The sequence below is a fragment of the Toxorhynchites rutilus genome, chromosome 2, assembly GCF_029784135.1.
Source record: "Toxorhynchites rutilus septentrionalis strain SRP chromosome 2, ASM2978413v1, whole genome shotgun sequence".
NCBI lineage: Eukaryota > Metazoa > Arthropoda > Insecta > Diptera > Culicidae > Toxorhynchites > Toxorhynchites rutilus.
This window is the reverse complement of record NC_073745.1, coordinates 195,183,778-195,198,211: the sequence shown is the minus strand read 5'-3', so window position 1 is coordinate 195,198,211 and position 14,434 is coordinate 195,183,778.

Genomic DNA, 14,434 nt, shown 5'->3' with positions numbered 1-14,434 from the left:
TAGACATTTATCAAGTATGCTATAAAGGTCCTCGCGTTAGCACGTTATTTTATACGTGTAAGTAATTTTAGGGTACGATACAAAAGAATCTAGCTCTAGCTCGCGTATGTCAAACCACGTTGAACTCAAACATCGATGCATGCACTATAGATGGGAGAGAGAAAGAGTGGAACGAATTCATTTTGGGGGAAGTCACTTCAAAATGCAATGAGGACAATTTGACTGGCAAGAATGGTATGATATAGTCGAGTCGGAAGAGGGAGATAGCGACTAAACGCCCGACTGACTGTTCAGTCGTTTTGGCGGAGAAACTGCGTGAAGGAGCCAAAAGTCATTACCAACTGACTATGGATATAGTCAATCAGTTAGTCAGCTGACTATCCTCAGTTGACTATGACTATGCAGAGCCCTGGTAGGTGGTGTTACCACCTTTCACAGTTTTGCGTCCTACATCGAGGGAAAGTCCATTAAAGATGTGAAGTCTTTGGACTTTTTTTCTAGTCCTGGTAGATCAGAAATTTTCTATTAACCCTCCTGTACTCGCGTGCGAAATCATAACACGTATACTCGCGCACGGTGTCACAGACCGAAAATTGAACTTCTCTGTAATGTTGTCATTGTGTATTTTTCAAGCTTTATTGGCATTTATTTGAAGAAAAAGGTATGATTGAATGAAAAAAACTTCAAAAAATATGTTTTCTTCGTCTTTATTATGTTTTAATAGTCATCTAATTCAGCCTCCTCAAAACAGAGTAATTTTTGATACTCGAACACAAATAACGAAAATCGAGTTTTTCACTGTTATTAATAAAAAGTAAGCAACTGAATATAATTCATGGAAGTATAAAGAGCTATAAAATAAACATAAAAACGTATTAATCGATTGTGGTTTCAATGGAGTAAAAATCAGGACAAAGCATAACTGCAAGCTCGAAACAAACATATTTTTTCATCTCATGCAGTTGTTGCTTGTTTTTCGGGTCTTTTATCGAAGAGAAGAATGTATAACGACCTTCTAGATAATTACCAGAATGTTCTGAAATACAAAGTTAGCATATTTCTAATATTCTTTGTCTCTGTATTCTTGGTAAACTAAGAATTAATGTCTTTTTTTAGATGGGGCATAAAAAAAATATGAAAGGATTTCTAGGAACTTCCTTTTCTTTTTCTTGTTTTCTTGTTGATATTATCCATTATAACAAAAATATCCCCGAAACTGTAACTGTTAAAAATGACCATAAGTCACCGATTAGTTTATAGTTTACTGTTTACAATTCTTCCATAAGTGAAATTCTTTCACAAGTGTGTGTATGTATGACCATTATATTTAGCGAATAACTATACGAAAATCAAACATTTATATTTTTCTTTTGAACGTATGAATCTAACGACCAATATATCGACGAATAGTAAATATATGGATCCGTTCAATTCAGTTACAAAAGGGACTGAAATCAAATAATAATAATCCGGTAATGATCTTATGCATTATATTCAATAAATATTCCACGCCACTAACATTAATTTATACACTTCATTCAACAATATTCTAGAATATGAAAAAAGGCCCTTGTCCAAAAAAGTTACTTCTATACTCGCGTCGGTGTGTCAGACCGAAAGTGTTAAAAAAGTGGCACACGTCCCCTTTGCACCAACACATGCGATACGCTAAACGATGACGAACGACGAATAACGAAGCTAGAGAGAATCGCAAAGTCGTAGTGTTGATATATTCTGAGAAATGAACGAATTATTGATTTCTCGGTCTGACAGACCAATGCGCGAGTATAGGACTGTTAATGGAGCCATGTTCAGATTTTTTGCATCTCAAGCAAAATTCTTTTTTATGGCATTTAATTTTTGTATCGATTGTATGTTCTTTACCGAAAGTGCCGCAAAACGGTTTCTTCCTTGGTGAGTCCTATATTCCAGAACCTCAATCACAGCATAGGTTCCGGAATATCTGGTCTGGTTGGTACGCTAATTGGACCAAATTCTCAAAATTTCGTCATTCTGTAAATTTTGGTCACATTTTGGTCGTTTAGCCACACCATGAGGTCTTGTTCATGGCTTCCCAGCAAGTAACGACATATTTAGAAAAGATCAGTGTTTGATGGTATTTAATAAAAATTTTCATTCCATCTATTAATATTTTTAAAGAAAGCATATGTCAACCTGTTCAGGATTTCTGACCTCCAATAAAAAAAATTCGCTTAAGTCGATATCACTAGTTATCACCTAACAAGCACTTCAGCTAAATACAAAACTGTCAGCCTTAATAAAAACCCAACAAGCACTCCCAAAACTAGGATTACTAGTATACAGGTCCGATTCGATTATGTACAATTTTAGACTCGATTATATACAATTTGAAAAAAATGGGTAGGTTATATCTAAGATATAACCACAAGGTTGACATGGGACTACCTTAGCTTAGCAATCATTTGTTTGTATAGATCAAAATTATAATTGAATGAAACAATTTATTTGCTTATATATTTGCTTTGTGAGTAAAAAGATTGTATAATGCCATATAAGGTCAATTCATGCAATAGATTATGTTCTTCGTTACAAGTAAATTTAATGACGGTCCTTTTAGGTTTGGTATGATGACATCTTGGTTTCGATGTCGGTGTTGGGCAAACACATTTCAGTCAGAACAAAAATGACCCCGATTTGGACGTATTTGCAATGCCAATTTCCCCACGCTCCATGGTTTAGAAGTCTGTGTTTGGGAAACACATTTCAGACGGAATAAAAATACACCCGACTTTCATGTATTTGCCATACCAATTTCTCTAACGCTGCTTGTTTTTGAAGTCTGTGTTAGGAACACATTTCGGTGCGAACAAAAGTCCCCATACTTTCATGTGTTTGCAATGCCGATTTCCCCAAGATTGCTTGGTTGTGATGGCTGTGTTGGGGAAGGAAATATCCCGTATCAATTAGGAAAAGAAATGAGTAAGTAAGAAATGTTCGAATTATAAGCATTTGGAATCATTTATTTTTTTCCTGCATGTTCTATGTTTAGGTTTTCAATGTACTTTTTGAAACAGAGCCAGTTTAAGGCAAATAGAGTCCGAAACAAAGAAAATTTTCAATAATTCAGTCATTGTTGAAATTTGAATATATGAGTAAAAGAATGTTTTCTTTTCAATGAATATGATCCTCTATCACCTCTTGAAAGAATTAGGTTTTTTATGCGAGACAAGTATTAAGAGACTATAAGGGGATGAGTCGAAAATAAAATTCCTGAAATTCAATGAAACAAAATTTTTGTCTTGCTCGATTGCACTGCTAATTCGATTATATAGAGTGAAAAGAACTTGGAGACTGTATATGATCGAGTCCGTCCTGTATTATGTTTTTTTTTTCAATTTGGATCCCACTAAGTCTTGAAAAAGACTTTTTTTTCAGTACTTTTAACACTCGCACGGAACAGCGCCACTGCGCGGATTTGACGGGAAATATAGTGTCTGAAATGAGAGGTTGGTTGGTTGTTTTTTTATTCTTTAAACTTCGCAGTTCATTCGCACCTACAAATAAGAGGTAAAAAGAATAAAAAATTTAGTGGGTAAGACTTGAAGCAAAAACTACCCGTGATTTTTATTATCACCGCTGCGTTAGGCGCTTATTTTGGCAGGCTCTGTTTTGGAAGCACATATCGAATTAGAGATAAAACGGGAATGCTTCCACTTTTTGTCAAATAAAAACTATTTACTTACTTACGATTCCCAGGAATTGTAATCGTTAGATACGCTCCGAGACCAATGAACTACAAAAATAAAAGCCACTTTAATACAAAAAGTAAATTAAAGTTAGATATTCTATACAATACTGCCGAAATCTAGAGAAATTCCGATTCGATTCGAAAATCATCAAAATCCGCTCGTAGCAGAAATAGTCATGAATACTGAAACTATTTCATAAAAACGAGGCATGGTTTTCTGTGTCAAAACCCTATCTGCAGTTTTTTTTATTGAATTTCTAAATTAGCAAGTTCTTCTGCAACACTTCTGACACATGCAGCTTCATCATAATAGAACAAATACCTATAATCTACTCACTAAATTGTGATCAGCACTGCTAAACAGTATAATCATAGAACAGTGCAAAATAATTATCTTCTTTTTTTCTCCCTCGTCGAGTTATACAATATATACGAGTACATTCCAGGTAGCCTTTACCAAAGTCTCACTTCTGTTTTTCACTTATCGAAAGTGTACTCTAATGTTTCAATAAACCCATTAAACAGGGGGCCTCTCTTCCATAACGGGATGGATGATTCCATTCTTCACATTTCCCAATCGAACCCATTTCACGAACACGATGAAGGCTTGCGATTCAAGAGCGCTGATAAAAATTGCGAGCGAAAAACATCGCGAGTAATAATAATTGCTACTAATTGGTTAAATAAGAGCTTCGTCTTTAGGTGGGATAGTTGAAGGTCAGCGGCAGCGCTCGAAGCGTAGGTAGTTCCAATTAAATATTTGCAGATCGTGAAGAAGTTATTTATCGAACGGATGAAATCGACAGGTCTTCGTAACTCAGAAGAAAATAGGTGTCGACTGGCTAAATTGAATTACTCCGGGTAAGAATTAAATGCGATGAATGGAAAAATAGAGATAAAAGGTTTATTCAATTTCCCAACATTTGAAGGGTTTGTCAAAGATTGGTTTCATTCTATAAAAGTTTTGTGTTTCAGGGAACGTTTCTGTGCAACACTCTGGATGGCCCCATGTCAATCTACATTGTATCGACTCTTACGCACCAATTATGATATGTTTACTAACGTAAGTTCTAGATAATTCGAAAATTGCGTGCCATGTAATTAACTCTCTTAAGCGCGAGCGTTCGATTAAGAAATACTTGTTATCAAGTTAACTGTCAACCTATGCAACAGCAACAGGTCGAAATGGAATCCCACTAGATGGAGGGTATGCACGAGCAACGTTGTTTACGCCGAGGACCAGTTCGCGGGAAACGCTACACGCGAAATTAATTTATGAAGGAATGCGCATTTTTCCTTATAAACGAAGCCCACGAGAGTGGTTTTTCTGAAGTTACGATGGTGCAAAACGGGCGGTGGATCCTCCGCAAATGGCAATTATGTCTCAGGTCTTATCTCCACGAAAATGCGACGAGGAACGTGTTCGTATGGATCTAATCTTTTCATGCTTCAGCGGACTACACGGAACAGAATAGTTGATGCCTGTTATTCTTCCCTCTTATGGGTACTTGTATTTCGAACGTATGTACTTCACTATAAAAATAAACCAGCAGGTGGTGTGATGAAAATTAATCTACATTTCATGCTTGGACTGAGGATCAGAATATGGTTAGTACGATTTTGTAATTGGACAATATCATTGCATAAATTTATTTTGATAAGAATATGGTATTGGGTTGTTCTGAAAGTTCGCGTCGATTTCCCGGAATGTGTTTGTGACTAGTTTCTCTTGTTTCTTTTTATATTTATATAAACCTGAGATCAGCATAAGGAGTATGAAGAGGTTAAAACAAGCTATGACTTTATCCTCTCATATTTTGACGTAGGACTACGTCTTTCAGTAAGGGCGTCATATCAGAAAAGAGGTCACGTTTTTATGAAATAATATTCACACCTATTTTCGCCACGAACGATTTTTTTTTCGCTTACCAATCGTATCGGAAATTCTCTAAAAATGATTTAGTATGCTATACATTACGATTTCTTAATCTGTAAATAGTTTGAGCTAACGAAAATTGAAGGATTTCCCATTTTCTCATACATTTGTACTGCCCATTTGTGTGCTTATCTACCCATACCGTCAATAACGAGCAACTAATGCATCACCGAGGTACAATATTTGTATACCACTGTGCGCACAATTCATTCGCTCAAAATGCAAATGCAGCGTTCATTCCACGGACAATGTCTAGAAAGGGGATATTGCGATTCTCGTTTTCGACTTATTGGGTATAAAAAAGCTATTCGTGATTTCAAATCATAGCCCAGATCCAGCTAGTGAGCAGATAACATTCTTTCCTAACGCTGATATCACACCCAGAGGTTTTGGTCGATATAGATTAAAAAATGGAAGAATGAATGATATCGCAAACAGCGATTTTGTTTGTTGAAGGCACCGCGTCAATTTTTATGCAGATTGATGAAAAGTGCTCCTGTATTTTTGCATCACACGCACATCTTGTTGTTGTTTCATGCGTTTGTCAAAGTAGATTAAAGTGGTTGAGGAATGTGAAAAAATGATGTTGGTGAAACAAATACACTCGACAAAAAAATTAGAGTAACAGAGTGCGAAGTCGGAAACTTTAAGTGACATGCTGTAACTTCGTGAAAAATCAACGCACATCGATGGGATGCGCACCATTTTGAAGATACAACTTTCAGGTATTGGAATATTCTACGTACATATTTGCATCTTGGTGTGTGTAGGTGTAGTGGGCAACAATATCGGGTTTTATGTCAAGATATGGGGTTTTTATACCACTTTGGCTTTTCTCCATCCGTTGTCAATATGACAACACAAGTCAGATGAAATAAATATAGAAATAAATGCGATTAAGTGCTCCTCTAATTTACTCCAAACTTTGAAAAATCGGCTAGAAAAAACGGCTGAACGTATGCAACGTTCACAGATGTTTAGGGAATACACTAGGCTAAAAATTTGCATGCAAACATTAGAACTTGCTGCGATATTTGCAGAAATACAGTGGATTTTGTAAAGCACTATAGAAATCCTGGTTTTGGCATTTGAAATCGATGCAAAAATTTAAAAATTTTTTTTTTCGTCGAAGTACCAAATTATCCTTGTGCAGAAATTATTCGAGTTTTTAAAATTGCCTTTTGATTTGCGATGGTTATTTATTGAATTATTCATCATCACGAAAGGGTAATTTTTCATTCAAACTGAAATATCTCTGTGTGGGAAGGTCCTACAGGAACGTTCTTGGAACCAAATAAAATTTGGATAAAAAGGTTAATTGGGTTTGCGGTTCAGTTGGTTAGCAAAAGATTGTGTTGGTCCACAATATTATTGAAAAAACAAAGAAAAATCGATTTTCCATTTTTTCTCGATACTGTTGCCCATTACACCTACACACACCAAGATGAACACATGTATTCTAATACCTGAAAGCTGCAGCTTCAAAATGATGCGCATCCCATCAATATACCATTTTGTCTGATATTCCGAACACTTAAGCTTTGATGACCATTAAACAGTGTCTCATTACTCAAAATGGTACTCTTTCGTCAAATTAATTTGATTTTCGGGTACAATAGAGCCTTCTTTTTCATTTGACAACAATAAAATTGTTTTACAAATACATATTCATGGCGAAAAACTAAAAATATGTTTAATCATTTGTGTCTCAAAATCCGAATTCCATTTTTGTCACTGACTCATATTCCGAACAGCAAAAATGCAATCTCAAAAATATATATAACATTTCAACTATTGGACCAATTCATATGATCGATATATCAAATTGAAATCAATTAGCTAGTCTTTTTTGAAAAAAATGTTTTGCTCACAAAAAAAATTGTATTTTGATTTTGCAATTATTGATTGTATTTGTTTCTTATAGTTTACATGGTTTCGGGACCAAGGGCGCTATATCGGTGTCGATACCTGTAAATGATGTTAAAATGAAGGCTATAACCCAAAGAATTGCAGGGTTGTGATTATTCAATTATTTATAACATTAAAGTTCAGAAAATTCACATTTGAAAATGAAGTGTTCGGAATTTGAATCATGCGTAGAACTTTGATTCATATTCCGAACACTACTTCAATACTAATTTTAATGAAGATTTCTGCATAAAATATAATATTTTTCACCCATTTATTGTAGGTTTATATATTATCTAGCACTTAACTTCAGAACAACAAACAACATAGTTGATACAACTACAAAAACTGAAAAATGAACGATGCTTGTTTTTTACGGAATTTACTAACGCAAACATTTTATCATTGGATTTGACTGTCACTTTTTTACAAATATTTAATATTATGAATTATAGGCTGTATCGATACCTGTAAATGATGTCAAAATAAAGCCTATACCTCAAAGAATGTAATTGTTTTCAGTATTCAATTATTTATAACATAAAAGTTTAGTAAATTTACATTCAAAAATGAAGTGTTCGGAATATGAGACAAAACGGTACGTTGATTTTCCACGAAGTTACAGCATGTCAAAAATCACGTAAAATTTCCGACTTCGCACTATGTTCCTCTATTTTTTGTCGGTATATAATCAGTTGTGATCGAGTATGTATCAATTGCGAGAAAGACTGCCGCGTTAGAGTTCGCTATGAATAATTAGTACAATGGGTACAATGATATAAGGATTATACAAATACGACACATGGCAGACTTGTACATTGTTCTCGCAAGGACATCTAGAATGAGTCATCAATCCGTTTCAACAAAATCAAGCAAACCACCGGCTCTTCCATACCGTTAGTTGGACAGTGTTAATGTATACTTGAATCACACGTAAGCATTGTTGATTTTATGCGTTGTATGTTCTGTTGTATTTTTTAAATTGTTGAAATTAAAGTGAGAATTATTACTTGATGTTATTTAAATACTTTAAACAGGTAGTTCTCACCCTTACTTAACTATTTTTTTTATTTTCGAGGAATTCCGCACAAACTTTATCAATAACTAGCTGACCCGGCAAACTTCGTCCCGCCAAAAAATTGTGTTTTGTAATCAATATCTTCAAACATTTAGGTTTTCTTACTATGAGCAAGTTCATGGGTCCAATCGCAGAACTGTTCATTGATTGATCTTCTATTCGTCTCCGTTGAATTTACTTTTTACTATAAAATTCCTACTATTTCTAACAAAACTCATCATTATGATATCAGATTATTTTCAGACACAATTCTCGTTCAAGCTTTTTCAACCACTTGTAAATAGAATCTCCGTTACATGGAATAAATATTTTATACAAAAAATATGATAGAATAAAGACAGCCCTAAATTGGACAATTCCTTCCTAGAGTTCTGCTCTTATCATCTGGCGATCCTATTTTTTGGTATAGATAGAAGAACATATAGAAGTGCATTTCATCACATTAAAATCCATTTCCAGTTTCGAACGAAGATCGATTTCGCTAGCAAACATCAAATGGACTAACAGCACTTGTCACTATGTAATTTCAAGAAAGTTCAAGAAAGATCACGACCAATTTTCTGCAGTATGTCACTCGCGACAAAATTATTGACAGAATGAAAGCATTCTAGTTGGAACCATTAGAGGAAACAAAAACTATTCAAGTCAGCTTATCAAACGGAAGATAACATGCCTCGTTTTTCATTCAACTCTTTTATGTAAATCAGAAAATTGTGTTCTTACAGTATATAACAGTCCAAATAAAAGAATAGTTGTTCTAGATTCTAAGCACGAATATGTGAAAATTTATAAAAGTAAAAAAAGACACATGAAAAGGTTTCCACCTCATTTTCAAAAAATACATAAATGATTCAAAAATGATTTTTTCAAGTAAAATAATTTATTTATTGTTAATATTCACTAATAACTTGTTATGTAACTGTAATTGATATAAAAAATATTGAAAATTAGTTTTGAATAAATTTCGTTACACATCAGATATTCTTTCACAAAGCAGTCATTTTGATTGCTTTTGGACAATACAGGTATATACTAAGTTTCGGTCTTTCCTTTGTTAACTAATAAGGGGAGTCTTCGTAGCCAAATTGGTTGCGTGACCGCTACTAAGCGAACAATCATGAGCTTATAACTCAGGGCCCTCAACTGACCATTTTTGTGTGTTATTCTAGCTGCTACGTCCATGCATCAATCATGTGATGGTGATCCCAGCCTCTCACTCCACATATGATCGATCTGATGCATCGGTAATTAGTACTATTTATAAACACAACAATGGAAACCTCATATCAACAGTCCCGCTGTGTATATAATCCAACTGTGAACATTCAAACAATAGGAATATTCTTACGCCGAAAAATGCGACATGCGTTGTGTATCGATAGAATAGGAATAAAGGGTGTGTCACATCAAATTGCATCACGGAAAAAACGCTGTAGAAATTCGCCCAGTAGACCGATCCTTTTGAAAATTTTAGACAATAAAATAAAAACTATTAAACAACTTTTGGCATTTTCTTTTTATTCATACTTCGAGCCCAAACCCGTATGCTCGCACCTTCCTCTTTACCCCGTCCATAAGGTTCTGTACAACGTCAGGTTGTAGTTTTTTTTTGAACAGAAATCCATTTTCTCTTGAAGTCCACCTCCGATTTGACAACTTTTGGGTTCTTTCGGAGGGCCTGCTTCATAATCGCCCTTTATTTCTCTATTGGGCGAAGCTCCGGCGCGTTGGGCGGGTTCATTTCCTTTGGCACGAATGTGACCCCGTTGGCTTCGTACCACTCCAACACGTCCTTTGAATAGTGGCACGAAGCGAGATCCGGCCAGAAGATGGTCGGGCCCTCGTGCTGCTTCAATAGTGGTAGTAAGCGCTTTTGTAGGCACTCCTTAAGATAAACCTGCCCGTTTACCGTGCCGGTCATCACGAAGGGGGCGCTCCGCTTCCCGCAAGAGCAGATCGCTTGCCACACCATGTACTTTTTGGCAAACTTGGATAGTTTCTGCTTGCGAATCTCCTCCGGAACGCTGAATTTGTCCTCTGCGGAGAAGAACAACAGGCCCGGCAGCTGACGAAAGTCCGCTTTGACGTAGGTTTCGTCGTCCATTACCAGGCAATGCGGCTTCGTCAGCATTTCGGTGTACAGCTTCCGGGCTCGCGTCTTTCCTACCATGTTTTGCCTTTCGTCGCGGTTAGGAGCCTTCTGAACCTTGTATGTACGCAGGCCCTCCCACTGCTTGGTCCGCTGGACGAATGAACTTGACAAATTCAGCTTATTGGCGACATCCCGGACCGAACTTCTCGGATCACGTCTAAACTGCTTAACTACGCACTTGTGATCCTTTTCACTGATGGAGCATCCATTTTTGCCGTTCTTCACCTTCCGGTCGATGGTTAGGTTCTCGAAGCCAACGTGATCTATACACTCTTATCTGATTATAAGCGAAAGCTGAAGATATAATTCCTAAAAAGTTAATTTCTACAGCGTTTTTTCCGAGATGCAATTTGATGTGACACACCCTTTACTTTTACGCCTAAACGGCTAATGTGTAATAGATAAAAATGTATACAGGAATACGCCTAAGTGGCTACTGTGTAATATACAACATGAGAAAATGTACACGATACATTCGGCTCTGTTACTGTTGAATTGCTAGATGAGCCTAATAATAGAAATAAACAGTTGGGATAAAAAAATTTACCATATCAAATAAACCGCGCTATTTCGCTGGTTTACATTACATAGTTTAACAAACTAACATAGTGTGTTGAGATCTTATCAAGAGAATGTTCTGAGCGCTAATATACGGTCAATTGCAAAATTGGGTGTATACATGTTATTCGACGATACTCTTCATTTATTTGGTGCAAAATATAAAATAAAAATATATTACATTATTAGATGCATATTAATAACACACACATTTTACTAACTATGCGCGCAAGAAAATTTTGCGGAAAGTTTTTACTGATTGATTATACCTAAAAGTTGAAAACAATATCTATTGTACCATTGCAAAATTCTAACATTGAGTGTTCACTAGGGTGTCAGCGAAAATGGTCATGTCAAAATTCAAAAACCGACCATGTACATTTTGTTTATTGGCCCAAAATATGACCTGTGCAAAATTTAAGCTCAATCGCCCTAATTTTTTTTTGCTTCCGAGAAGAACGGACGCGCTATTTTTTTTCTGCATCTGTAGAATGTGCATGAAAGAAGCTCTATGCTTGCACTTGCTCCGACTTTTAAGAGATTCTTCAAAATATCCATTCATTGAGAATTGATTCAGATGCAATTTCAAACAAATGATTACTAAGTCAACGGTAGTCCTACGTCAACCTTTCGGTTGTATCACATATATAACCTGTCCCTATTTTTTTTTGCTGTTGAATGTGTGCTGTCTTCCATAACGCACTTTTTCCCAACAAACTATCAGAAAAACATGAGACTTTATTTGATTGTGAGCTGATCTGTACTGAGTACACATTAAATGAGGTAAATGATTTTGGTTTGTCCAGTCGAAATATGATCATGATTTGCCCACTTTTTTGAAATCTCTAATTCAGCGCTCCTGTGTCAAATAAGGTATTTGAATGTTTCAAAACCTATAAATATAAATGTCTTTTTGATGATTTACAGTAATTTTATAGTATTTTTTTTTACGGAATCACATGTTTTAAAGGATTATAAAATACACCTTCTATTGGTGTCAATGCACCCCTCACTTGAGCTGACTTTTAGTCGATTACCAGATGATTATTTGGCATGTATTCATACCTTTTCTGGATTATAACACTTACATATTGTATACATCATGCTTGCAGACCATTTGTATCAGATTAACATAACTAAACCATTAAATTAACGCATTTCGATGAACTCAAGATGATCATGAGTTGTCCAATTCAATAATGCTATTTTGTCCACATGATTTCTATGGCAACCGCTTGGCGCGCTGCAGTTTGTTTAGTGTGTCCTTCGCGCATTGCAGAAATAAAGTTTCTCTGTGTTGAGTGTTAAAAAATGCCCAAGAAAAGGCAATATTCTGAAGAAAGCCTAAATTATGAACGGATCAATATGATGACAGTAAACTCAAGCAATGATAAATGCAACATCTACTTGAGTTTTCATTCAAAAATGATGATTTCTAAAACCGGACAAACCATGATCATTTTTTGGACAAACCATGGTCAGAGGTGGTCAAACCTTGATCATAATTCCTCTTTAAGGAAAATCGCTAAGAAACATAAAAATTTGAGTGATTTCAACACCTTATTATAGTATTAGCAACTAGAGACTTTGGGCTTCTCAACAAACCCAAAATCGTATCGATTATGGGTGATTTTCATGAAGAAAAATCAATTTGCATTTACTAGTTTCTCAAAATCACCCCAAATCGGGCAAACCAGGATCATTTACCCTAGTCTGTTTTTATAGTTACAACCATGAAGTTATAACCATTGCTTCTAAAGTGCTTATCATACGACGAAATAAAAAAAAAAGATCAACTGAATAACTAGAGGAAACTGATTGTGACTTCAAAAAAACAATTCGCCGATATCATTTACGATTAGCACTGATTAAATTAATAATAATAAATTATGTCGATTGTTATTAAACAAGTTTATTTTTCTAGCAATACGAGATAATAAATTATGTTCTGTCTTTAAAAAATATCCGTCTCACGAAACCACTTTCATGCGTTACAATTAAATATTAATTTGTTGATGGAAGGTTTCACAAGGTGACATTCTCCATTGCCTTCCCAAGAAAGGATGAAAACTTCAAGAAAAAACCGACTCAGTGTCCCGAATCGATTAGATACACAGAAAACTTTGCTGAACATTAAACAGGTTGCCAAGTGATCATACCCAAGTTACTTTTTATTATGATGGATAGGAGAGATATCAAAAAGCTGGATCACAACAGAGCCGAAGAAAGATTTATGGTAATTCTAAAATACACTATTTGTATTTTCGACGATACACATCGTTTTGTCTACTAAAGCACACACCCGAATGATTCGGCGGCCGTCATAAACGTCGAATATTAATCAATTTGTTCAATCCGGGCGTAACTAATCCTTGAGGCAAACAAGTGCCGATCGAAGATCGAACTCTCCGACTGACGACGGTGGGAAACCGACGGCGGAGAATTCACAGATCAAATTAAACAGGTTGTGAGAAGCGACATAAAATCAATCCACACGGACAAAGCCAGAAAAAAAATGTGGACGACCGCAGGAGCAGAACTGTTTTAAATTGGGTTGATCATTATTATACGCTAATAACAAGACGATCACGACGATGGCCGAAAAGCGCCACAAATTGGATCGAGTTTAATAAAACGCTCGATACGTGTATGACTCTGCTTCGATCTGGATTGTGTAAACTAACACGATGTGTTAAAATTTGGTGCTCAACGCCCAGAAGTATGTTTAACTCTATTTATCACCAACCAGCTTTCTTTCCCAGCATCATGGGAGAGTGAAATAATTAACGGGCGGTCTTCGGAAGAGTGTCTTTTAAATGATGATTTTAAGAGGGGGAAAAGTAGTGCAGCTGCCTGTGTAAGCGGTAATATTCTGCTCGGAGCAGCGACTGATGATTGATCAGGTTATGACGGTTTACAACAACCGATGATTAAAACGAAACCATAAAAACATAATGTTTTCGAAGATGTAAAGGCACGGAGCGGGAATTGAGCGATAAGTGTAGCCCCGTAAGCTTTAATTTGGGGTTCGCTGCCAAAATATTAAGTGAAATGTAATCATTAGTATGTATC